Raw genomic sequence first — 27,469 nt, forward strand, 5'->3', positions numbered from 1 at the left:
AATTGGGCCGGCCACCAGACATCTGACCAACTGACAGTTGCTTTACCTATCAGCATTAGCTCGGTTTTGCCGGGGTTTAACTGGAGGCAGTTCCGCGTCATCCAGTTTGAGATTTCAAGAAATCCTCTTGAAAACCGAGCTTTCTCTGCTATTAAGTCCGAGCCAACCGAGAAGATGAGCTAAGTATCATCAGCATAAGAGATGATTTCAAAGCCCAATTTTTCCGCTATCCCGGCTAACGGGGCCATATAAATATTAAATAGGGTCAGACTTAGGCACGAACCCTGAGGTACGCCTTTATCTAGAGTGATTGAATCTGACAAATGTGGCCCGAGCATAATTGTCTGAGATCTCCCAGCCATAAAGTTACGTAACCATTTTAAGGCTCTTCCCTGGATACCACAGGATTCCAATCCCTCCGCTAGCACTTCGTGAGAGATGGTATCGAAAGCTGCAGGGAGATCAAGCAGTATCATTATTGCCGAGCCCCCTACATCCATTTGTAGCCTAAGCGAATCCGTGACTGCTAAAATAGCAGTCTCTGTGCTGTAGCCCAGTTGGAATCCTGATTGTGATGGATCCAAAATTTTGTTTAGTTCTAAATATTGGCTTTGTTGTTTATTTACCATGCTTTCCAACGCTTTTCCCAATAAAGGTAAAAGAGAAATTGGGCGGTAATTTCCCAGTTCTCGCGGGTCTGCCGTTGGTTTCTTCAGGATAGGACGCACGTATGCTTCCTTCCATGTTCTTGGAATATTCCCAGATTGAATAGATGAATTAAATATTTGGAGAATAACTGGCGCACAACTGGTAGCTAAGAGAGCCATCGTCTTAGGAGGGCAAAGATCAGTTGGTGAGCCTGATTTAGCTGAGGCGAGTGCTTTGGAAACTTCCTCAAGAGTGATTGGGGTAAAGCATTCCAGAGTACTTCTTGTACTTTTTTCCAGATCCCTATATCTGGGAACATCAGGGGCTAGCTCATTTTTAGATGGGAAATTCGCATAGATTCTAGTGATCTTATCTTGAATGTATCAAGCAGTCACACAAGAAACTGGTTACTCTTGTCGAGTATTCTGAATTATCCATGGATTATCTAAAAGATGTCTAGCCACAGACTTTGTGCCCGGCACACAGTGCATGGATATTCAAAAACATCCCTCTTTCTACTGCAGATTGTGCTGCGACCCTTTTTCGGGCTGCAGCACAAGCCGCAATAGAAACAAGCATTGGCATAGCCAATAGGTCTCGCCTTTGGGATCTTATACGTGGTTAGTGATGCAGCATATTATGCTGTGCCGCCATGGATTGAAGCATTGTCAGGCTTATCTGCACTTATTTTGCATCTGAGAAGGAGAAAGAGTTTGTGTGGAGGGAATTCTGGACTTCTGCTTCATAGAGGGGTAAGAGAGGGTGAGAGGCAGGGGTTATAACCCTAGGCTTTAGCATGTAAATTACCACAAGAAGTTGTTTTTTTGCTTGAACGCCCTGAAAGGAAAGGTTAACATTATTGTTGAGACCCAAAACAACAATAATCACCTTGTTTGTCACACTAGCATTGGTGGGGAAAAGCAAACAGGTCACCTGATTAAAGTGAAAATGCGGTTCTATGCAACTCAAGTTGCAGTGTTGCTTCTAACGAGTCCTACGGCTTTACACCTGCACGGAGACTTAGACACTACCGAAAAGCAATACTCTGGAATTCAGGCTTGGTCCCCTTAAAACCATAGGGAATTGTTTCATTTAGTTCCTTAAAGTTTTCGTTCAAAGCCTGCAAAGACCCACGGGGAACTCCACTGTACACCTACAGGCGGTTATAGCGGAGAGAGAGCAGATCTCCTGCCTCATCAACACGGACCAACTCACACCCCAGCGTGGGCTGTAAAAAAAAAAAAAATCGAAACGCAGCCAAAGAAACTTTAAAGAGCCACATGGAAAGAGGCAGTACACGAAGTGAGCCGTGAAGACAACAGCTCAGCCAAACTCACCCACGAGCTAGACTTGGGAAAAGCAGAAGGCAACCTCACCATTTCTCAACCTTACTAACTGCTGTTAGGCGATTTCAAAAGTTGAGAAGGCAACCCCCACCCCACACACAGACCATCTTCAGAAGTTTCGCTGATACTCTATAGTAAAGACAGCATTTAAAAGGATATGATGGGCAGAGCTATTAAGTCTACCTCAGGAGGTCGATTAGCTCGGGCCCCCAGCCAAGCCTTACCCAGAAAAGCAAACATCTGCAACATGCCTAATAAAACAACTTACCAGTAAGTGAGCACAAGGAAATGCATAAGCGAACCAGAGGGGGGAGTAGGAAAGGCAAGAAGCTGGGGGGAAATGAGGACACACACAGACACACGAAGAACACACATGGGAATCTTGTCTACTGCACTAGGCAAAGCATAGGAACCTCGTAGCAGAGGAAGCTGGAGAAATTGTGTTGTTTATGGCTACAAGTGAGAATGCACTGAAAGGAAAGGGTTGTGTGTGTCGGGGGTATTACAGATCACCCTCCACAAATTGTTGCCCTTAGAACAGAGGACTAATGTGAGCACAGGAGCAGTGGGCGAGGGGCAGAAACAGGAGCACTCCTAGGGGTGGCAGGAGAAAACTAAGGGGGTACTAAGGGGAAGGGGTGCTCGAAAAGGTGACCAGATTATCGCCAGATGTAATGGGGCACAGGAAGCCTCAGCTTCAAAGACAGGGGACTGAGTGTTTTGAGTCAGGGGGGAGGATGCATGGTGAAAGGATGGGAGGGGGCTGGCAGGGGAGGGAGAGAGAGGAGGCTGCAGGGACCAGCGTGGTGCCCCTGCACAGAGTTTTGTTAATGATCACTCACCTGGATCTGCAGGGACCATGGGGCCGGTGATAGAGGCGCTCAGCCACCGGGGGTGCCCGGGGGCCCCGGTGCTGTTGGCTGCAGAGGAGGAGGGGGCTGTTCTGCCGCTGCCGGCTATCTGCTGCCTCTGTTGCCCGAAGGTGGGTGGTAAACACTTCAAGAAACATAAAGCACAGTGGCCGGTAAACGCACAAGTATGCTGATAAAAAAAACAAGCATTGGCCGTGCGGCCGTGAAAATGACACGGCTGCGCGGCCCGCGAAAGTGGAAGTGATCGCGGACGCGATCAAGCACGGTGGAGGTAAGACACATGGCGGCTGCGCGCGTGCATGCTCACGTGCACGCAAGCTTTAGGCCACAGGCAGCACTTTGAATCCCCGTACACTAAATGTCTCAGCCAGACCAGCGCATGCGCTGGATCAGGCAAGACCTAAAAGGCATGTTTGTGACCGCCTACACGGTGGTCGTATCATAATATGACGGGTGGGACTGCCAACTACTTGTCATACGGTCCCAATCCCGCTGCGATAGCGGTCGGACGCCCGTCCGACCGCCGTTTTAGTAAAGCCCATAATCCTTTTGGATAGTTTCTTGAGGGGGGAAGAGGGGTGCAGAGGCGTGCAGCAAAAGAAGAAAATGTGTTATATATACTTGTTTGTGGTTTTCCCTTTACCACAGCTTTCACTGGCACGGCCTTCCAACACTCTGTAAGCTTCAGAAGGCAGTCAGTCTGCTGTTAGGCAGCGCAGACAAATGGCTTTTCTTTGTTAGAAGGACATTTACATGTATTTCTGGCCTATAGAGGCACAGCTATCAGGTCTCACCTTGAATGCTTTTACATAAATAAAAATAACAAAAATGTTAGCTAAAAATGTAATTTATTGGACAATTGCTGTAATTTAATATTGGTCTACAACTTGCAAAACAAAGCTCCAAAATATATGGTGCGCGCGCTCGGCATGCCTTTATTTTTTCCCACAGAACACCGAACCCGTTTACTCGTTCTTCTGCCCGAGTTGAAGACTTGTTTAAATTGTGTGAGGCCAAGCACCATCCTTCCAAGTGCTACACTTGCAACGAGGCAATTTATCAAAAGTGCAGCATTTGAAACTGCAGGGTCCTGAGTTCCGTAGTCATTTGCAGCCTCAGAAGCTGCTAATGGCCCATAAAATTTAGCAACTTCTACATAAGCGGGCGGTTAATGAAAAATCGGTTAAACCGTTCACAGATCAGTTGGCGAGGGCCCTGCGAATAACTCAAAGCGTTGCTCGCCAAAGGTTGCGCTAACACGCGCCGAGCGGAAAAAGGGCAGCCAGGGGGCGTTACCTCTTCTGCACACAAGACGCTCTCCCGCACGCGCGCACGGTGAGTCGCGCGAAATGACCTCCGGAGGATTTCCAAAACAATTCTAGCAGATCATCTGTTGAAAAGACGGCTGGTTGGTTCTAATTGTATAGAGATGGGAGCGCTTTCAAACTGCCCGAGGGCGCGGCGAAGCAAAAATTGTTTGTATCAATCTTGCTGTCTGATTCCGAGGTTACAGTAATGGGAGTTTAACTATTCAGCTAGTCAAACAACGACAGAAATGAAAATGAAGTGAGGCAAATGGCTCCATCTACGACTCGTGCGAGTCTTACAAAGCCTTTCTCTGGAAACCGTAACGGCGTTCTTATTTATTTAATTATTTTACACTAAAGTGGTTTTCCAAGAAAGGAAAATCGGCAGCTCTAGGTGACGTTCGTATGGTGAGTTGTAAAATATGTTTTCTCCTATAAGCAAGCACATTTCAATATATGTCACCGAATAGCCGAGGAGAATTTATTTTGGAAATATTGAATCTCATAGGCTTTTTCTTTCCTTTGTGTCGTATGAGGCGTAGTGCAATCGCTTCCAAGCCCATGTGAGTCCATAGATGATAGGTGAAGTAGTCCAGCGAACAAGCAGGGCAAGTGATACAACTGTTATTGCAAAATGTAGCTGCATTTTGTTTGATTATTGTTTTTGTATTTTGTTGTTTCTCCGTACAGTGGGGCCTCTTTTAAGTTTTCCTCAGCAATGTTTCATCTTTTATTATGGCGAAGGTATCATTTCTGCCACACTTGCGGGGTAGGTGTGACATAATTCAATATGGCTGCAAAGGGGGTGGAGATTTCTCTCCATGTTGGCTTCTGATGCCATGATGATAGGTACTACCAGGAAACTCCATGAGGGATGTTTCACCATGACCTGGTAGCATAGTGGAATTTCCCATCAACTTATGTTGGTAGTAGTAAAGTATATTGCCGGTTCCTACATTACAAATGTCACCCGAAATGTTGAGTGAGTTTTCCTGAAATGTGAGGAACTCCTACCTGGGTGCTCGTTGATGGCACTGTTGACTCGAAGTAAGGCTTCTTTTCCACCACCTTTTTTGGTGGTGCCTACCATGTTCAAAAGATGTTCCTTTGGGAAGAACCAGTGTGGCGCATCTATTAAGAAGGTTGCCTCACGTGACCCTCAAAACTGAGTGCTGAAACAGAAAGGAGCAAGGACGGTAGTGCAGTTGACTTTTGGAGGAATTCATGTTACCACTACTAGCCTGATTTACGTGGTGTGTTAACTTCACAATTTATTTTGTTTCAATAGCACCAGTTTCTTTCTTTCTCTCTCTCTCGCTTTCTCTCTCTCTTTCTCTCTCTCTCTTTCGCTTTCTCTGTCTCTGCACTATCTGCGCTCGGATTAGGCACAATGAGTAAAGACATCTACAATTGTGATTCTTCAGTAAAGTCTGGTTCACAATGAAGTGAAACTCTGTAAGAGAGATCTTCGTGAGCAAAACTTTAACATATATTTTTATATCTAGCATATTTGTCCCATTTGAAATCTTCATATTCACGCATGTTCCTTCCTTACAGGAATTTATATTACAACACCTTCAGCAGGTTGCACACAGACTGGAGGAAATTAACTTCTTGGGTGTAACTCTCCTTCACCAGAGAGATCACAGAGCACATATCTAATCACCTAGCCTCACTACTGTTATATTTATGCTGAACGAGGAGTCAAGGGCCGACTGGAGGCTGTAGGTGGACCGAAGAGGAAGGAGCGCCATTCAGATTTGTAAGCGATTGATTCGCAATACTTTGCTAAGCGTGTGTGTCAACTGTTCTACTATGATGCTGCTACACTTGTGGTCACCCAGAAGTGTATACCATAGGTTATTTGTGGTATGGAACAGGAATAGTAACATCAGGATCTCAGAGCACAGCCCTGGGCCAAATATGGTAAACATTAACTTCTTTGTTTTCAGAATGCCCATCCCAAGGTGGTGTTCATCCATGGGATGTTAACTGCAGCTGCCAATCCAACATGAAGTGGAATGTTTTCCTATGATAGTTCATGTTTGAACCATAAATAAGGAGACTCATCCAGGAATAGGATGAGTCTTAATGTATGTTGGACTAGCCAATTTTGCAGGGTTACCCCCAACGTTTTGCCTTCTTCATCCTATTTTTAATGACCTGTTTTTGTTGGCTTTAAGACTCAAGGCACTTTACCACTGCTAACCAGTGCCAAAGTGCATATTCTCTCTGTCTATATTGTTTTGGTGTTTGGTTTTTCCATAATTGCAAAACACACAAGTGTATAATTGGCCTATTTGATGTTCCGGTAAGTCCCTAGTAAAGTGTACCAGGGGCCGTATTATGTATGCAGCGTATTTTCCTGGTTAGCCCAGTGCTAACCAGGAAAATGGGCTACATTATGGTGAATGCGCTGCCCCCAGGGCAACCGCTAATGCGAGCATCCTTGGGGGCAGCACATTCAGGTGAAAACGGAACAGCTGCTAAAAAGCTGCTCAGTGTTTTCTCAGTACAGGCGGCAAGAGCATCCTTACCAAACTATTGCATATTCTGACCCTGATGTTATGATATGATGTAGGGTGTTTCTACATTGCCAGGATTTGCATAGTAAGTACAGCATTTATGATTAATGTGTTTTCATGTTGCGCTTCATGCCCTGCTGGTCTCATGTATGTTGTTTTGATTCTTGCCTTACCAAGATGATGATTTCTGATTCAGGAATTACAGAGGACCCACAGCACTTATGTCATTTTTGGTCTATGTTTATAATGTAATTGTAATTGCATTTATGTAGCGCTTACTACCGCTGATGAGGTGTCGAAGTGCTATTTCAGTCTGTAGCACGCTACTCCGGAATCCATAAAGGATTAGTGGTGAATTAGTATAGTGAAATATGAAAGTAATTTGAGTGGTGGATATGTTAGTCTGTTATTTGGATTGAGAAGGATAGTGGAGGGATAGAAAGGGAAACAGGTTTGCATTTATATAGCGCTTGCTACCCCTGATGAGGTGTTGAAGCTCTTTTTTGGCGAGTAGCACGCTGCTCCGGAACCCCTAAAGGATTAGTGGCAAATTAGTATAGTGACATATGAAATTAATTTGAGAGGTGGACATGTTAGTCTGTTATTTGGATTTAAAAGGATACTGGAGCAATAGAAGAGGGATGGATTTAAGCAATTATTTTTGTTTTTGTTTGCTTTGGAGGTCATAGCAGTAGGAGGAGGATTGGGAAGAGTAAAAGGGACGTGGAGGGGGAAGAGTCAGAGGGAAGGGTTTAGAAAGGCTTGTTTTGGGGTACAGGAATAGTAAAAGAGGTATGACATAATGCAAGGAGGGGTAGAACAGAGAAGAGTCTAGAAAGGGTTATTTTGGGGATCATAGTAGTGGTATTGGGTTTGGGATGAATGAGAGAGCGGAGGTAGAGGATATATTGATAGAGGTATAGGGTGAGAAATAGGGTAGTGCATTGGAGAGAGTAGTAGAAAGAAGTTTGAGATGAGTCAGAGATTTGAGGTTGAGAATCTATTCAGAGAGGTATAAGGTGAGGAATAGGGTAGTGCATTGGATATGCTGAATTAGAAGAAAAGTAATAGATATATAGATCCATAAGTACATGGAAAGTGTATAGATGCATAAAGGAAGTAAGTATATGTTAATTAAAGATGCATTAAATAAACTCTGGCTTTCAACTGTTGTTGAACTTAAAATTAATTTTAAATAAATATTTTTTATTTTGAATAAATATTTTAAAACTATATATGTTTATATAATCTTTTGTGGTGTATTTATTGTGTCACTGGTGTGAGTGTGGTGCGCTAACGCTTTACACATTGCCTCTGGGGATAAGCCTGACTGCTCTGTACAAAGCTACAGGGGGTGAGCACGGGTTATCTTTTTCAATCAATGGTTTTGCTAGGATGCAAAAAAAATGTTTAAAAAAGACACATGTTGGGAGATCAAGATATTTGAATTGTTGCATAACCTCAACATTGGGGTTAGATTTTTGGCGCCCACTTTAAGTTATGGTAAATCTACTAACGTGGTGTGTATTGGTGGTTTATAACCATGATGTACCGCAACATCCCAATAACCCTTTGAATCCACCTCCAAGAACCCCAATCTGACTCCTAGATGGATGCAATTTCACAAGTTCTATTTGAGATTAAACTTTTGTTAGATTGCACATTATTCCGTTGAAGCACATACATTGGATTTCCTCTTTATCACAGAATTATGGCTGAACATTTCTATAGATTTTATTTTCACTTACTTCCTTACTACTAAATGTTTGATAATGAATCAATAAATTCTTAGGGTACGGATGAGGAATCACTATAACTTTTAAGGAGAAACCTTCATTATAAACTACACCTACCATTTACGAACATCAGACTTGCAAGTTCACAGGACATCTGTATTTCCCTACCAATTAGTATATATTTGTATCAGTAAGGCACAGAAAATCAGACCGCAATCCCATCCTAGCATATGGTTTATACTCAGTAACCTAAAACAAGTCAGTGAAACCAGCTTCCCCCCAGCAACAGGGATATTCTACAACAGAGGGTGCTCTGAGACAGCAGTAATCTGCTGTGAGCTGTTTAAACTGGGTTTAATAGGGACTGTGCATTTCGTTTTTTGGCTAGGAGAGTGAGTAAAGTTTTTATACACAGTATTGTTAGAGGACAGTTTGTTAGACCCTTAATTGCAGAAGTCCAAATTGTGGATTGAGCCTGTCTGTCTCCTAGGAGATTTCTGAATAGAGGAGCAGCTTCCAACTCCCTGGCCAACCTTGTCTAAGGTTGCTGGGACTTTATATAGTCTGCTATTGGTTGGTACATGTGTGCACTGATTAGTGGTTGCATCTGGTGTTTCTATAGGATTAGGGTTAGTGTCCTCATTGGTTGGGTATTTGAGGGTTCTCATTGGTTTCTGGGTCTGTGGCTCAATCAATGTAGGGTTGGGACTAGGGCTAGGGTTAAGCTTTCTATTGGAAGTAGGGACTAGGGCTTCTTGTGTAATTGGTTGTTGGGACTAGGGTTGGGACTAGGGGTAGGGTTAGGTTTTTGATTGGAAGTAGCGATTAGGGCTTCTGGTGTGATTGGTTGCTGGACTAGGTGTGGGACTAAGAGTAGGGTTAGGCTTTCTGTTGGAAGTAGGGATTAGGGTTTCCTGTGTCATTGGCTGCTGGGATTAGGGTTGGGACTACTGCTAGGGCCTCTATTCAACATTGAGAATAGGGTTTTTGAACCTGATTGAGTGCTTGGACTAGGGCTCATATTGGCTGTAAGTTCATGGTCTCCTATTGGTTCTCGAAATTAGGGTTGGTGTTGTGATTGGATAGTGTTAGGGCTAGGGTTCCCATTGGCTGAAGAGGTCACCTGATTAATAGGGCTATAAAAGACTGAGGCTTAGGGCGTCTCAGCCCGGGCGTTGAGACTAAGGGCGGAGAGGACAAGGGCAGTTGCCAGTTTGAGCCTGTTAGAGACTGGTTGGGACTAGGGCCAGAAATGCTGCCCATTTTCCCATACAGTAATACCCAGCCCACACCATCCACATCCACAAACATAGTAACACACTCACACCGAATGTACACCACACACACCCCTATGCATAAATCAATGCCCCAGCATACACTACAAAACCAACCAAATCACATCTATAATCCTTCTATCCCAACTACCACACATACCCACGATCACCTACAAACAATCCACAACTCTATCCTATACCACTAACCAATTCACTCATCACTAACACAACGCCATTCAACACCATACATAACTACATCCCATCCAGACACATGCTCCCTGCTCTAATTACTCCTAACAGACCACCTTTTATTACTAACAAACATATAATCAGCCTTCCATCATTTGTCCAACCAACACCCTCCTCTTCCTTCTACCATAATAACACAAACACACAACACATACACTGCATGACACCATACTTTTTAACTCCTGAAACAAACAAGTCTAAGACAAACACTCTTACCTCTACTTCATTCCTTCCTACACACAACATACACTCTACTCATAAACACATCACCACCCCTCTACCTTACAACCTCCTCTCACAAGCAATACTATACAAACAAATCAATTGCATGAAACAAATACACCAGAACCCCTTTTCACTACTCCTCAAAAACAAAACATATCACGCACACCAACACAACAAGATCTTCTAAGCGCAACACCTCATGATACTTACCATCACAAAATACAAACATACACCCACCTTTCAAACCACACAAATGAACAAACTCCAATGCCAAGCTTTCTCTCTTCCACCACACCTAACACAGATACAACAACACAACAACTCTCTTCTAACCGCCTCTCATCCATTGGATAATTTAGAAACTTAGGGGCTCATTACAATGGCATCGTCACGGGAATTGGGTCCGTCTGTCTATATGGCAGTGTTCCCGACCATGGAATTACAATGTGACCGCCACGGTGGCGGTCGCATTGGGCATGTTTACCATTGCGGTGGGAACTGCAGGCTGCAGAACCCGGCACAATGGTAAACACAAAGGTCTTGCCTTTCCCTGCACTACGTTACAGGCACCATGGTGCAGGGAAATGAAGGGGGGTACCATGGGTAACCCCCCAGTGCTAACCCTGGGCGTAGTTTGTGGAGTTGCACTACGTGGCACTATGCGAAGTGCAAAAATGCCATTCGTGGTAATTGCACAGTGCCAGATGCTTGTCCGCACTGTGCAATCATTGCGAACGGCACCATGCACAGTGCAAGCGGTCCCTGCTTTCCTTTTCTGCTGCTCGAGTAGATTTTTACTCGAGCGGCAGCTTTCTCAATGCGAAAGGGCAGTTTCTCATTGCGAGCTGTCGCGAGCATATGCGACCACTCGCAATGAGAAACCTGACCCCCAACGTTGAGAAATCTCGCCGGGATGTTGATTTTCCACTCTCGCGTTTGCCAACTTGATGTTGACGATCGCAAACGAGGAAAAATCTCGCTGGGTGGTTGAATTTCCTTGCTTGCGGTTGCCAACTTGACTTGGCGAACGCGAGTGAGGAAACAAACTGCTACGCGAAGTGGAGTTTTTCGGAACTCTGCGATCTCCGCATAACGCGGAGTGCAGGAAACTCTTCAAACTCCGCGAGTGGAGCGGAGTTCACCGCCCAGGGTTACCCAGTGCATTCACACATCCCACCAATACAAGTGCCCCTGAAGTCAATCTCTGCCAGGCTGTGAATGGCGGTTGAACCGCCATCTACCGCTGGCAGAGATGAAGCATCCTAATATGGCGGACGGTGCCTGCTAGGCACCGCCACCATTTTGGGTATGCTTTCCGGGTCCGCCAGGCAATTGGAACGATTGCCTGTGGTGGACCCATGGCGGACAGAATTCCCGTCCGCCAGCAAACCGCCAGCCATCATAATATGGCAGGTGGAAAATGGCTGCAATTTGGCAGTGAATCTGCCACCGGCAGGCTACCGGTGGCAGATTCACCGCTATCGTAATGAGCCCCTAACTACATGACCCACATACGCACCACCACCCCTGACTCATACACCTTCCACCCTAAACACACGCAAACAATATAAGCGACGTGCCAAACCTCACAACTTCGCTTCCACATATCTACTGCACAACAATGTTACACCACGAAAACACAGCACACCAACTCACTCTCAAACACCTTCTCCACCACATACACATGCAGACCCATCAAAATGCCTTCTTAGCATGCTGGATGCGGAACATGATACAGAACAGCTAAATGATTGCTATCCTAATACATCTAATGCCAGCACTAAAAACACACCTGCTACAAACCCACACAATACTGATCACTCTTCTTCTTCCAAAGCCAATTCTCTAAACTGTCTACTAATAAATGCTCGATCCCTCTCGTCTCTCCCTGTCTCTATCTCTGTCTGTCCCTGCCTCTATCTGTCTCTGCCTCTATCTGTCTCTGCCTCTGTCTGTCCCTGCCTCTATCTCTGTCTCTCTCTGTCTCCATCGCTGTCTGTCTCTGTCTGTCTCTACCTCTATATGTCTCTGCCTCTATCTGTCTCTGCCTCTGTCAGTCTGTCCCTGTCTCTGCCTCTATCGAGCTCTGTCTGCCTCTGTCTCTATCTGTCTCTATCTGGCTCTATATGTCTCCATCTGTCTCTGTTTCTATCTGTCTCTGCCTCTATCTGTCTCTGCCTCTATCTGGCTCTGTCTCTATCTGTCAGTCTGTCCCTGGCTCTGTCTGTCTCTGTCTATCTCTGTCTCGATCTCTATCTGTCTCTGTCTGTTTCTGTCTCTGTGCCTCGGGCAGTGCACACATACTGTATCTACACGTTCCTGTCACCAGCCCAGAGACAGCCCCCCTCTCCCTATGTAATGTAAAAGCCATCTCGTTATCTCTCTGAATTTGCTGCTTTGCGGGGTTTGTGTCCCACCACTGGGCCTGGGGTCACATCTGTCACTGGCTTTAATTCTGACTCTCACCCCCGAGCTGTCAGATCAAAGCCCCCCTTTGGCGCCGGTCACCCGTCCGTGTAGGCATGCATGCATAAATTATATATGGCACTAACCTGGCAGCGAGCATTTGTGTGCTGTGCTGCAAGAGCAGAGACCAGGCCTGAGCTCCCTGGCCTTGGCTCAACCCTCTGACTACAGGCTGGCAGTAAACATCACATCACAGGCTCTTAACGCACACCTCACCCGGCTCTCACTCCCTACTGCCATCTGTCACCCTCTGTCACCTCACCCTGCTCTCACTCCCTGCAACCCTCTGTCACCTCACCCGGCTCTCACTCCCTGCTGCCCTCTACCACCTCACCTGGCTCTCACTCCCTGCTACCCTCTGTCACCTCACCCAGCTCTCTCTCCCTGCTACCCTCTGTCACCTCACCCAGCTCTCACTCCCTGCTGCCCTTCACACCCTGCTGTCCTCTGTCACCCTCTGTCACCTCACCCCGTGTGATTGATGAGTGAGTGATTGCTCGGAAAATTAGTTTTTTATCCGGGGAAGGAAAGTTTGTCGTTTTTGGATTGTACCTTGTTGTCCTCTTGGTTTGAGGGGTATTTCTCATTGTTTTGATCTATTATTGTTGAAGACCTTTGAGAGGCATCTGTATATCCACATCACATTTAAATGGACATTTCGTATATCCCTTACAACATTGTCATCGATTTGTTTTTGCTAAAAAAAACAGGCGTTGGTTATTAAAATATTGCAAAAATCAATGATAGGCAAGGTGTAATAATTCTATAAGACATATCTCGAAAAGCAAGAGCTCTTTGCTGCACACATCAAACCACCTTCCCCAGCCTGCCCAAAATCTGCAGCACGTTATTAATGACACCCTAATGTAGAGGGTGCACGAGAGCTGGCTGGACTGCCGCGCCAGAGATCAGGTGTAATCTGGAGGGCAGAGATTCCAAGTAAGGCTGGGCCGACTCAGACTTTCATCCCTTCAGTATCGATAAAACAAATGCCACTCGGGGGAGCACGAGCTGCCCAGAGTAATCTCCGAGTTCACGCTCGGTTCAATCAGTCATGGGGTTTGTCTTAGAGTCCCTGTCACTGTAATTGTGCAACAATTTCCGGATTACAAGAGAGCAGAGAAAGAAGCGAAGTGGGAGGACTGCTCCCCGCAACCGCAGGGGTGGCCCCTGAGTCACGGAGCCAAAGGGGCTCCTGGTCAGATAGTTCCCAAGGCCCGGCTCCAGCCATGTGCTGGGTGTAAAGCGAAGCTTTGGACACTGTTATTAAGAGTAGGTTGTGAAGGACAGCCCTGCCGTCAGCCAGGGGCAAGCAAGCTTATGTATGTGACCACTAGAAACCTGCGTGCCAGGCCAAAGCCCTGCAGAAAATATATGTGCCACATACAGGCGTGCAACGCCCATTGAGTTCAAAGGGCTTCGCCCCCACCCCCCGTTGTGTGTGTCAGCCAGGCTGAGACAGCTTCCCGGGCACACACACAGCCGCACCCGAGTACTTCACAGGTCTTTAAAAGACCATTTACTTGTTAATGAGGCTATGTTGTATTTCACCTCTTAGCGCCCTTGCATCTCCACTCTGACTATCACTGGAATCGGCCGGCTCCCATAGAGCAGAGTCTCTCGGAGTCCACGCTGCTGCAACCGGCGGTGTTTGCTGACACTATTTAAAAAAAAAAAAAAACAAAGGTACGATGTCTGCAAGGTCCGCGGGCCGCCAAAGAAGGCTTGCTGGGCCGCTGGCGGCCCGCGGGCCGTACGATGAGTACCCATGCTCTAGGCTATCAAACGATCACCCAAAATCGTATAGGCAAAAAAAGGAGGTGGTCTAGCTGTTGTGTTCAGGCAAAAATTACATATCACTAAAGTTGACGACATCACCATAAAGAATTGTGAGGCTCTTCTCACCGGATGAAATCCTACACCCGCTTCCTCCTGTAACTTCCTGCTCCTTTACAGACCACCAGTCCCAGACACACTTCTAGACGCAGTTTCAAACCTGATAACAATACACTCCAACCTATGCGTTCTGGGTGACCTCAGCATGTGGTTTGACAAACTCAATATGACCCATCCAAAAACAATAATCACTGGCCTAGACGCACTGAACCTGTATCAGATTGTCCACAAACCCACACACATCGCTGGACATATCCTAGATGTCATTTTCACAATACCGAACTAGTTACCTTTCAAACAATAACACCGGTCACATGGTCAGACCACCACTTGCTTGCTTTCCAACATAAAGCAACACTAAGTGACTCACCTAAAACTACCTTACATCCATCCACCTATGGGCCGTGTAACAAACTCAATTTGGAACACTTAGAAACACAACTAACATCCAGTACACATCTGGAAACAATAAATTCTGTTCGAAAACTACATGAGTGGCTACAAGAAGCTTTTGACATCCTGATACCACCCAAAGCCACACAACAGACATAGAGATAAAAGTCATAAAACAACAAATTAGAAAGCTGCAACGTACCTGGCTCAAAACAAACGCTAAACAAGACAAACTTCACCTACAGAAAATTAACAGATTATACAAGTCAGATATCAAAAAAGCTAAGAAAAGGTACTATTCAGACAGAATTCAAAATGCTAAATGTGCAAATAAAGAATTCTATAAAATCTCAATGAATTTCGCAAACCAAATTGCCTAGAAAGAACTCATCCTGTTACTCAAGATTTTGTTGAAGGGATTCTGCACATACACAGAACTATGCACAGGAAACCAGGACTTCGATGTATTGTGGTGTACCAAAAATACGCCTCAGTGCCCAGAACACCTATCCGGCTAGCTATAGTATCCCATTTGTTCTCCGTACTACAGCGGAGCTACCAATGATTGGACATCCTAGAACATGTGACTCGGGGCCTCTCAGAATTCGTGGGAACAAGACACTCTTTCGCTTAGCTACTCATACCTGTTCACAATGTGAGTAACCAGAGACACTGTATAGTTTAAAATGTTTATTTCAACTAACATGCTCTGTAATGCAGTACACGTGCTAACATTAGCAAAGAAATGCATAAAAACAATATAATCAGCATGGTTACAATTCCATATAATACGAACGGGGATAGCATATTATAATGACAGTGGATGAAGCCTTCTAGCGCTTTACCACCCCCGTGCTACAAGCTATGTTTTTTATATCAGTGGAAGAACTCTGGGCTTGGACAGCGGAACCCCCTACCTCAAGTCTTAGATGATAGGATTTACATCTCCGGACAAGCACGACTCTTCCTCTGGAAAGGTTTTCTCCAAGTCTTGATAACTTGCATCCCGTGCAATATTAAAAGCACCTGAAAAGTTAGAAGCGCAGCTGTGTTCCATGTTATGTCTATGTGTGTGTGGAACGGATCAAAGCCAATTAACCAGTGGAGTTCTTTTCTGGCCTTGAACACTATGCACAGACAAGAACTCAGAGCACAACAGAAATAGTGAAAGGCAGACAGTTCCCATGTGAAGCAGCACAAACAAAAGTGTTTACAGGAACTAAGGCATGTAGTGTTGTGTGCATAAGCGGAAAGATGTCGGTGATGCAAAGCATGGACTAATGCTAACTTAGCAACGTCCGCTGGCACCCCTAAACCCTCACGACACCCTCCCCTTGGGCAGTCCTATGCACAGTGATCGAAGTAGAACACAGAGTTCAAAATGTCTGAGCAACAAGAGCTTATGTGACCTGGAAGCAAAGAATGTCAATTGGGTGTGAAAAAGAGTAAAGGTCTTTTAGTTTTTTAAAAACATCCTTTTGGAAGTAAATCAAAAAATAAAAATAATGAAATGGAGAGAAAAAAAAAAGTCTGGGTGGCCTGGTCTTATCAATCCATCCGCAAAAAGTAGCGACAGCTTCCAACAGGAAATCATTGTCATTGTCTGAAAAAGTAGACGCCATCCAGTTTAGTTATTCAAAGGAGCAAACATGCTCATTAATGATGGGTGCTTCCAGCACCAACGGTGGCCAACTTGCGTGGTACTCTATGTAACTCCGTTGCAGGAAATCATGTGCTGCTGCACCGATATCCCACTGAGCTAGCAATCCGAGCGCGGCTGCACAGGCCATCAGACCCATACCGGAACAGTCCTGCTCATGAGACACTACGGGGCTCATCAGTAAGTCAAAGTCCGGGTCAGGAGATGCTGTGTTTGTGAGGCAGAGATCCAAAGCCCATTGAAAACGACACTCCAATCATGAGAAAACTGGTTGCACGCAAGTGTACCATGGAAATCGGAAAGACAGATTATAAGCCACTCTTAGAGTGGCCAGTGGGGAGAAGTGTGGCTCAATGGTTAGAGCGGCAGACCCTGATGCAGAGGTCTGGCCCGTGACCAGGGTTCAATTCCCGCCTCGGCGGCTCTTGGATTCAATTTCCCCGGACCTGATCATTCTCGCCTCGGTGCCTATTCTAATCATGGGTCCCACTGTGCAACTCTGGGCAATAGCTTGCTTAATCTCCACAAGGGCCCCCACAGTGCTAGGATGCCTGGCTTCACCTTGGGGGGTGCCCAGGAGTGGACATCTCACAGGAAAACCAGGAAGGGTTCCATAGCGGTATGAATACAGCGCTACGAGACCTCTGGGTAGAAGTGCGCTATATAAGTACAAATACATTTACATTTCAGTGGCAAGGTACCGTAGCACTGAAGCATGCGGTCATAAAACAGCTGTTGCAGGGCCGGGTTGTGAACGACCACAAGAGGCAAATCAACAGGAAGACCCCGGCAACTAAGGCCAGTATTAGTGTCAACCCGCCGAAGACGCTGGAAAAAATAGAATGCATGAAAGCCGGGATTACACCAAAAATTGTTTGAAAAGATGTTACAAGGCCAGAGCCCACAGTTATAAAAAAATGAGCCAGCTTCGTTGTATGCAAAGCATTGAAAATAGAATTAATTAGCTCACCAAAATGTTGTAAGAGGTCAGTGTTTAAAAGTGCTTGAACTTCTGTTCTTGTATTAGCCACCTGCAGGACATAGGTCTCACGGGCAGAAGTGAGAGAAATTTCCTTCTGGGACAATAAAGCTCTTATTCGGCTCAGCTTGTCGAACTCTGCCTTCAAGGTCGGAATGGAAGGTCAAATTGAGATATCTGGCCTCCCACGAGGTGGAGGAAACAGCACATTTTTGCAGCAAACCACACGTTGTGACACAGTCACAACGTATGGTATGCCTATTAACCTGCCGCAAAATTTTTCATTATTCAGAAGTAAATAACTGCCGTTAGACAGCAGTGTGAATGTTAGATTAATCGAGGTGACGGGTTTTCCTTTTAAAATGCACGCGAAATTAGGCACCTCTAAATTACAAGCGCCGTGCAATTGTATATTTTTGCACACAAGGAGGTGTCCAATGGAAGAATCACAAGATTCACCAGTCAGATACTCCTCTGTGTCATCACACAAACATCTAAACTTGAAGGGGAGTGACCAAACTTCATGAAGGAACTAATTTCCTAATGGTTCATAGCGGCCTAGGGGAAAATGTTTCATGCATGATGTAAATTTAAATAAGGAGAATGGCAGTGTTATAACCCCGTGAACGAGCCAAACATCAGAGTTTGTTTCCGCTACTGAGAAAGGCAAAGGGTCTAATTTCTTGATTTGCAAAAGGGTATAAGTGGCATCTTTCATGGACATAGACTGTTGTATTTCAGTCAAATTAAAAGGCAAAAACAAAAAGGACGCGTTTGCATAGTCCCATGGCACTCGACCCATTTTAAGCGTCTGCAAGGTCCATGCTAACTGCATAATAGAGCGCAATTGGTTCTGACCATGATACAACACAGACACATCCTCTTGTACAATATCAACCACAGAAGAAACATTATTGTCCAATGTGTATATACTGGAAGAAAGGGTATTAACTCTGTTATCTACCACAGCAAGAACTTTTTCAAGATTAGCTTGGTCTCTAACCCTTAAACATGAAGCGGATTCAATTTGAGACAATTTCCAAATTTCATTGTAAACTGCATATATCCATCGTTTAGGCCTAGGACCAATCGGGCCTTTTATGAAATCTGATAAATCCACATCTTTTGATAACATTGACAAATGCTGTTTAACAGAAGCTAGGGTAGAGTGTTGTAACCAAGTTTGACATAATTTACCAACAGAATACGTTGTAACTGAATGTGTTGTTGAAAATCGTGGATCAGGCCTATCCTGTGTGTAACCTGAAGCCCTGTTATGGAAACGCATTTGGCATGCATCTGCACTGGTCTGCCAAACCAACCAACCCATAGAGTCAAGACTCAAGATATTAAATGTTGCATTTGTAAATACAGACTGCAACTCCTCAAATGTGTAATTGGTAGTAACATTCCAGTCTGGATATTCTGCAAGGGAAGGAAAAGCGGGAGCCTTCAGTTGTTTAGCCGTAGCTAAACCCAGACAAGTAGTCTGATAGACAGAATCATTCAAAAACAGTATTTGAGTTGGTATAAGACATGCACGATACAAAGCTTCCGTGCCCTGCACCTGCCAGGTTTTGGAACTTCAAACTGATTTCAAATCAACTGTATTTTTCCAATGATCATAGCCACCCACCGCCAATTTACGGATAAAAGTATCAGAATATAACAATTTAGTGTAGGTAAGCATAACTTTCGTATTTGATATAGAATTCAATTTAAAATAGTAAGATTCAGGGTGTCATTTATTAAAACTTGTAAAATATGTAAATTCATTCAATAGGGTCTTAGAACTCCCTATCGGTGGGGCGGGGCAATGTTCCCATTGCATGTAATTAAAAACAGCTCAAAAAGTAGTTGCTTTATGCAAATAATGGTGGCCATAATGCTGATAGCAAAATAAGTCAGCATAATTTGCAGAGTTCAAATACAAATCTTCAGCATCGAATGCTGCATAGTATTTTAAATCTGGAAACAGAGATTGTATTGCTCGCACATCCCAGTCATCTGAACGTATGTTATATTTAACTACATAACCCATTGAAACACGAAGTACATTCGGAACATTAATAATCTCTGTTGGACCATGACTCTGAAACGGAACTGTCTCCCAAACTATGCCATCCGCAACTGGCCAGGCTGTAATGTTGACGAAAGTCAGGTCCCTGTTCATGATGTGCGTTGAAGAATGCAGGGCCAAAGTTCCATCCACGAGTTCCACAGCAGAACATTCTTTAAGGTAGTGTCCATTGATCAAAAGAAAAAACACCGTCACAAATCCAATGGACATAAATAAAAATATAAAGATGAGCACCAGCCAAATATATATCCATGGGGGAACAAAATAAGTGCGTTTAAACCAGGAGATAAAAATTGCAAATTTTGATGGGGTCAAAGTTGATGTTGAATGAGAGTCAAAGGAAAAACGTGACTCGTTCCTGGCTTGCAGCATTTAACCCAGGCAAAGATTCACTTGTAGGGTAAGTATATTCTGGTTCATCATTAGCAGCTGAGGGCTGTAAAGACCAGTACAGGATTAGCAACAGAGTCCCTCTCTATGGCAGTGTCAGGATTCCCTGGAATAGTAGCATAGCATGAAGCTGGAGGCAAACTATTCAGAATCGGCCTGATGGTGTAGCTTGACATTGTCAATTGAGACGTATTTGTTATCTTTGCGACCTAGAAGTGGTGGTAAAATTACTGTACGAGTTCCCTGCATGCCTAGCACTGGAACCGGAGCTCAATAGGATGGACCAAATTCTTTTTTGTTCTCCATCTTCTCCCTGGCCAGTTCTCCAACTTTAGGTAGCCAGCTGATCACTGAAATCTGCAGTGCACCATCAGCGGCGGCAGGTAAATGTTCATTTTCTAAACTGTCTCTTGTGACTTGTAGGATCTGTAATACAGCACAATGTTTATCTACATCAAAAGGGACGGCTTGAGCCGCCAAGTCTAGACCATCAAGGTCTGGCACAAACATCTTCATGCCAAAGAGCAATTCGTAAGGGGTCCACCCACCTAGAGGTCTTCTAGGGATATTATTAAGTGCACATTGTATGCTATACAAATGGGCAAGCCAGGCCCTGGCAGTGCCTAGGACTCTAGCTGTTCAGGATTGCTTTAAGTCACGGTTCATTTGCTCCACAAGGGAATTGCCCTCAGGCCTGTATGGAGACGAAAATTTGACCTGCACCCCCAAAGATCGCATGGATTCTTTGTACGTCTTAGAGGCGAACGCCGGACCCTGGTCCGAATGTAAGGTGCCCACTGCAAAAATTCCCACAAAGACCCGCAAATCCCTGACTACAGTTCGAGCGTCATCGCTGCGTAGTTGTCAGACCCATAGAAAACGTGTGCACGAATCAACTGCAACTAAAACTTATTTATATGCAGTATCAGAAGAAAATGGACCGCAGTGATCCAAATAAACACAAGCAAATGGTCTATTGGATATGCATAACGGTGTTTGTGGTGGTCGGGTCACAGCAGATGGCTTGATTTGCTGACAAACCTCACACAAAAGCACATAAGTATGTGTTTGTTTATATAAGCCACGCCACCAGCAACGTTGTTGCAAGATACTGGCTGTAGCAGACACACCAGCATGCCCCGAGGCCATGCCCTCGTGAGCTGCGATTATCAGTGTAAGCCTGCGGTCCACGTTGGGAATCAACCTCTCACCAACGTTATTAATTGTCACACAGGGAACGTTATCAGGCTTTAAGTGATAAGAGTATTTGGAATGGAATCCCTTTGGATAATTACTTCTCTTCTCTGTAGCAGCTATAGCTGCCAGAATGTCATCATCAGTCTTACTCATGGATCTTGCAACTGCTGCTACTAAGCACGTGTCCACTTCTGACTTAGCTGCTTCATCAGCTAAGCTGTTGCCAACCGTGTGTACTCCTACACATTGGTGGCCAAGAGTATGAATTACTTGTGTGAGTGGCATGCGTTCCTTCAGCTCTGCCACTCGAACCCATAGCATTTTATGCTTAATTGTCTTGCCTTTGGAATCACGGTACTCATTTTGAGACCAAAAGAATAAATTGTCATTAAAATATTGTACACAGTAATAGGAATCACAATTAAAGTAGTCACATTAGGATCTGCAAACTCCAGTGCGAGCACCAAAGCATGCAGCTCAGCCAATTGTGCAGTACAGTCGTCGCGTGCCTGTGTGTGTACCACACTGGACTTAAACTTGCTGTTCACTACGGAACCAGCAACAATCACATAGCCTGCAGAATAAGAATGTTTAGATCCAATCGCCTGTTGCGCCAAACCATCAGTGTATATGATACAACGGTATTCCTCGAGCGGGCGCATGAACAGAGGAGCTGGATGAACTAATTCATATTGCAGCTACTCCTGAGTCTGTAACGAGGAATCATAGATAAATGTGACACCCAGGGATGTCAACGATGTAGCCCATTGTATCCACCATGGATGTAAAGCTTTGGGATTGGGAACACTCGCCTTTGTCACTGCTTCTAGAGCGTGATATGGTGTCACTACCAACATGCGCTTGCCTTGTTCCAGGGTGCGTTCTTTTAGGATCGCCATCTGGACCGCGGTCAAGACTTTTTCGACAGAGGAAAACCTCAGTTCTGCCGAAGTGTACAAGTGTGACTTATAAGCAATAGGGACTGTGTCTCCTTCAATAAACGTCAAGTATGTGAAACCCACCGCGCCGGGGACGATTCTTATCACCAGGTTAGTATGGTTGTCACGGGTTAACAAGAGTTGAGAGTTAAGTAAATCAGACTACAAAGACTGCAGTATATTTGTATGTTCCGGAAGCCAGCACGCTTTCGCAAATGTTGGTTGTATCAAAGCATAAAGAGGCTTGATACGCTAGGCATACTCTGGTAGGTAAGAACGACCAAAGTTCAAGAACCCCAGCAAAAACCGTAATGTTTTCAGGGTTGTTGGAGGACGCAAACATGCGCACTTCTCCAGGAAGTGCGGTGCCAAACCGCGTCCTTCATTATTGAGCTCGTAACCCAAGAACAACACTGCGAACTCAGCAATGTGTGATTTCGCAAAATTAAATTTATAACCGTAGTCCACAAACTCCACAATGATGTGGTCCACACGACAAAGATGTGGGTATAATTCGTCATCTGTGAGATAAATATCATCTACATACGAATATGCATCAGGGTCGATTGTGTCTAACAATGAGACCACACGTGCGGCGAAAACACCCTGGCTGTTCTTATAGTCCATCGCTAATCTTGTAAACTGTTTTTGTTTGCCGCGATATGTAAAAGCTGTCCACTGACTGTACAGGGGAGACAGATTGTGGCTAAAGAAGCCATTGGATATATCTAGCATCGTTTTATATTTTTTCCGAACCAGACTGTCCACTAGGGCTGAACTATGGGTATTCTGGACCGCATTTGTCCGACAATGTGAGTTCAAATGTCGGTAATCCAAAATTATGCGGTACGACCCATCTGGCTTGGCCACGGTAAAAAGAGGGTTATTCATAGGTGACACACATGTCTCAATTACCCCTTGATACTCCGATTGGTCTAGTATCTTCGCTACAGGAGCATTTGCTTCCCTACGGATAGGATATTGGGGTTGTGCCATGGCATGGACCACATGGAATCTCGTGGTGGGGAGATGTTATATCCCATACCACCTGAATATGGTATAAATCCGGCGCAAGCACTGAAGCCCACTGTTCTGCAAAATGTTGCGCATGCTCCTTTGAGACACCATGTGATAAACTAGGGAGGATTACCTCCTCCCCTCTCGGAGCTGCCAGAACAAAAGGCGGGGGCCAGTCTGCCTCCGCTAACAGGATGTCATACGAAGAAGTCAGATTTTCCCACAAAAATTCCTTTGATATTGCTTTTTAGGTCACCTTCTATTAGAATACTAATATCATATAGTCTGTCAGGAGGAGCTACTCGGGTGTCAGCCGTTTCAACTTTGATGAAAGTATCAGTTTCTGTCGCCTCCAGAAATGGACGCAGTGCTTGCCGCACTACTGTAACCTCCGCTGCGCTGTCTAGCAGCGTTACTGCCCATGTTAGATTCCAGAGCTGGGTCCTCACTGTCCGTGGCATACCTCGCAGTTAAAGCAACCACTTTTTTCTTCTGAAAAGGAGGGCGCTGACGAGGAAAGTCTTCTTGCTTAACCTTTTGGTCACTTGCCTGTGGCTGCTCACGTCTTTGCGGCGCACCTCGACCTCTTCCGCGCTCCTGGCGATCACCTCCACCGGCATAGGAGCCTGATGCTTCCTGTGAAGAACGAGGTAAACGCGTATCAGGAACCTGAAATCGATCAGGAGATTTAATTCTCTCGTGGTCACTCAGCTCATAAGTGCGTTCTGAGACCGAAGGTGTAGGGAACGGTGCCCGTCCCCCTTGCTTTTGTTGTGATTTCCCCTGTTTGTTATTCTTTCAATTCTTTTTAGGGAATTGTGGATGGCCTCCTTGATCAGTTTGAGATGCCCCTTGAGCCTGCGGTTGTGCAGGTACTTTAGCAAAAGGCTTAACACCCAAACTATTTTGCCCAGCCGTTTTATAAGCCTGGGCTATCTTAGGTAATTCGCGGGGCTTGTCTACATCTGGGACAAGCACCAAAGCATTAGACACCGGAAAGTTGACTGCATCACCCTTAACATTAACAAGGATTAGATCAGCAACCATTTCATACGCTCCAACTAACCTCATCCCCAATTCTACTGCCGCCTCTGGTCTGTGCTCATCTTGAACACGCTTTATTACAGAGCAGAGTACTGTCATGGATGGTGTGCCAAAACACTTTGCATAAACTGTCGCAAATATTTTACCCCAACTCTCACAATCAGTGACTTCGGCTACTAAGTCTTTCTGCAAACAAATTATCAAAATTCGGTGCTTCTCCACAGGAGTGGTATGTGGAAACACTGCTTCCAGCTGGTCAAATTTCCGGGCAAGCCAATAAGGTAAATCTTCCTTATTTGGTGGAGGCTTGCCCATAACCAAATTAACCATTACGGGTCTAATAGTAACACTGCCAGCACTAGCTGGTTGCTGTGCAACTCCAGGTGCTCCCACCTGGATGTTGCGGTTTACATATTGAACCAGTGCTCTATACACACGGACTAGTGTAGTGTGCATGAGATGGAGAGCCACCACATCACACGTTAAATATCGTGGAAGCGGTGTGTAACCTGCCAACACAGGCCAAGTGGCCCCATCAATCGATAACGGGCCCAACATGACAGGTGACAGGGGTACGGGACGGGCGCCATCAAACCAAATGCGATGCTGCCATGCCGTCAACGGAACTTCTAGAGTTCTATATGGCCGATACACAGCAGGAAGGGCAGTATGGCTGTATTAATGCCACAAATTATCCGCTCCCTCAACTGCCGGAAATTTCATCCAGGAATAAAACAGCCCATGATGCCGGATCGCCACGTGGCTGTGCGCCGCGATGTCAACTTCAACCATATAGAAACTTGAAAAGAAAACTCTAAGGAAAAAAGCGGCAAGACAAAGTTGGGTCGTAATTCAAAATACGAACGATACCTTTTTGTAAATTTCAAGCTTGAATCACCTATAAAAGCAACAATATAGGTAGGTAAACCGTCACCAATCTTTTCCGGAAACAGAGGCGAGGGATTGTGAACAAGTACTGAGAACTACTAAAGTGCCTCGTAAATAAGTACAAGACCAAATGTTAGGTGCGCCATGTTGCAGGGATTCTGCACACACACAGAACTATGCACAGGAAACCAGGACTTCGGTGAATTGTGGTGTACCAAAAAAACGCCTTAGTGCCCAGAACCCCTATCCGGCTAGCTATAGTATCCCATTTGTTCTCGGTACTACAGTGGAGCTACCAATGATTGGATATCCTAGAACATGTGACTCAGGGCCTCTCAGAATTCATGGGAACAAGACACACTTTCGCTTAGATACTCATACCTGTTCACAATGTGAGTAACCAGAGGCACGGTATAGTTTAAAATGTTTATTTCAACTAACATGCTCTGTAATGCAGTACACATGCTAACATTAGCAAAGAAATGCATAAAAAAAATATATTCAACATGGTTACAATTCCATATAATACGAACGGGGATAGCATATTATAATGACAGTGGATGAAGCCTTATAGCGCTTTACCACCCTCCCCGTGCTACAAGCTATGTTTATTATATCAATGGCAGACCTCTGGGCTTGGACAGCGAAATCCCCTACCTCAAGTCTTAGATGATAGGATTTACATCTCCGGACAAGCACAACTCTTCCTCTGGAAAGGTTTTCTCCAAGTCTTGATAACTTGCATCTCGTGCAATATTAAAAGCACCCGAAAAGTTAGAAGCGCAGCTGTGTTCCATGTTATGTCTATGTGTGTGTGGGACGGATCAAAGCCGATTAACCAGTGGAGTTGTTTTCTGGCCTTGAACACGATGTTCAGACGAGAACTCACAGCACAACAGAAATAGTGAAAGGCAGACAGTTCCCATGTGAAGCAGCATGAACAAAAGTGTTTACGGGAACTAAGGCATGTAGTGTTGTGTGCATAAGCGGCAAGATGGCGATGATGCAAAGCACGGACTAATGCTAACTTAGCAACGTCCGCTGGCACCCCTAAACCCTCACCACAATTTCACAGACAAACTGGCAAATCATTACACGGACAAAGCAGACACATTGGACTTACTTAAAATGGAAACAAAGCGCCAGCACTAACCCTTGTACAAAACAATAACCCAAGAATACTCTAACCCAGCAACTCCATTCCTTCCAACACATGTATTTAAGGACCTAGTCAAAGCAAGCAGACCTTCTGATCCTTGTCCACCACAAACTTTCAAGACAATTCTTTTAACAACCTTTGCTGCCACTCCAGTGAGAAGAATCATCAACGATTTCGTAACTACCGAAATATTTCCAGAAGAACTCAAAAAGTCACACATCCTCCCTTTACTGAAGAAAACACACTTGGGCCCGCTGAACTCTGACAACAACAGATCCATTTCAAATGGTCCTTCCCTGGGCAAACTGATAGAAAGAGCAACGTTTGCCCAGATGTCACAATTCATTGAAGAGAATGACATACTTTCAGACTTCCAAACAGTATTCCGTCCGGGAAGAGGCATTGAATCTGCCCTCCTTGCCATCTGGGATGACCTGAATAATACAGTAGACTGCAACGGGGTTGCTGCACTACTCCTCTTGGACCTCTCGGCTGCCTTTGACACAGTTGACCATGACACTCTGAAACAAAGCCAGTATAGAGGGAACTGCTCTAGACTGGATCATGTACTACCTTCAAAACAGAACTAATGTCATCCATACCCCACCATTCTCTTCCAAACCATACTCCACAAAAGCAGGGGTCCCTCAAGGCTCTATCATCTCGCCCATGCTTTTCAACATCTACATGAAGTTATTACAGGTACTGATCAATCAATTTCACCTCATGTACTATAACTATGTAGATGACACGCAAATACTCCTTCAGCTGGAATGCCACAAAAGACATTGGAAAATCCCCAATTTTCAGTTGTCTTAGAGCCGTGGAAAAGTGGATGACTTGGAGCCTTCTCAAATTGAACCCTTTTCAAATTGAACACTTCCAAAACAGAAAGACTCGCATGTGGTGATTGGAAACATTATGACCCGCTTGCCGCCTGGCCTGATGAACTGGGATCACCGCCTAAAGTATGGAAGGAAGTAAGAAACCTCGGAATGACCATGGACTCCAAGCTATCGATGAATGCCCAAGTGGACAAACTAGCAAGATCAAGCTTTGTCACTATAAAAATGCTGCAACAAATTTTCCCTCATTTGGGATTTCCACATAAGTTCCAAGCTACCATCTCCCTTGTTCTGTCCAAACTCGATTACGCTTATAGCCTCTACCACGGATCACC

The sequence above is a fragment of the Triturus cristatus genome, chromosome 4_1, assembly GCF_964204655.1.
Source record: "Triturus cristatus chromosome 4_1, aTriCri1.1, whole genome shotgun sequence".
NCBI lineage: Eukaryota > Metazoa > Chordata > Amphibia > Caudata > Salamandridae > Triturus > Triturus cristatus.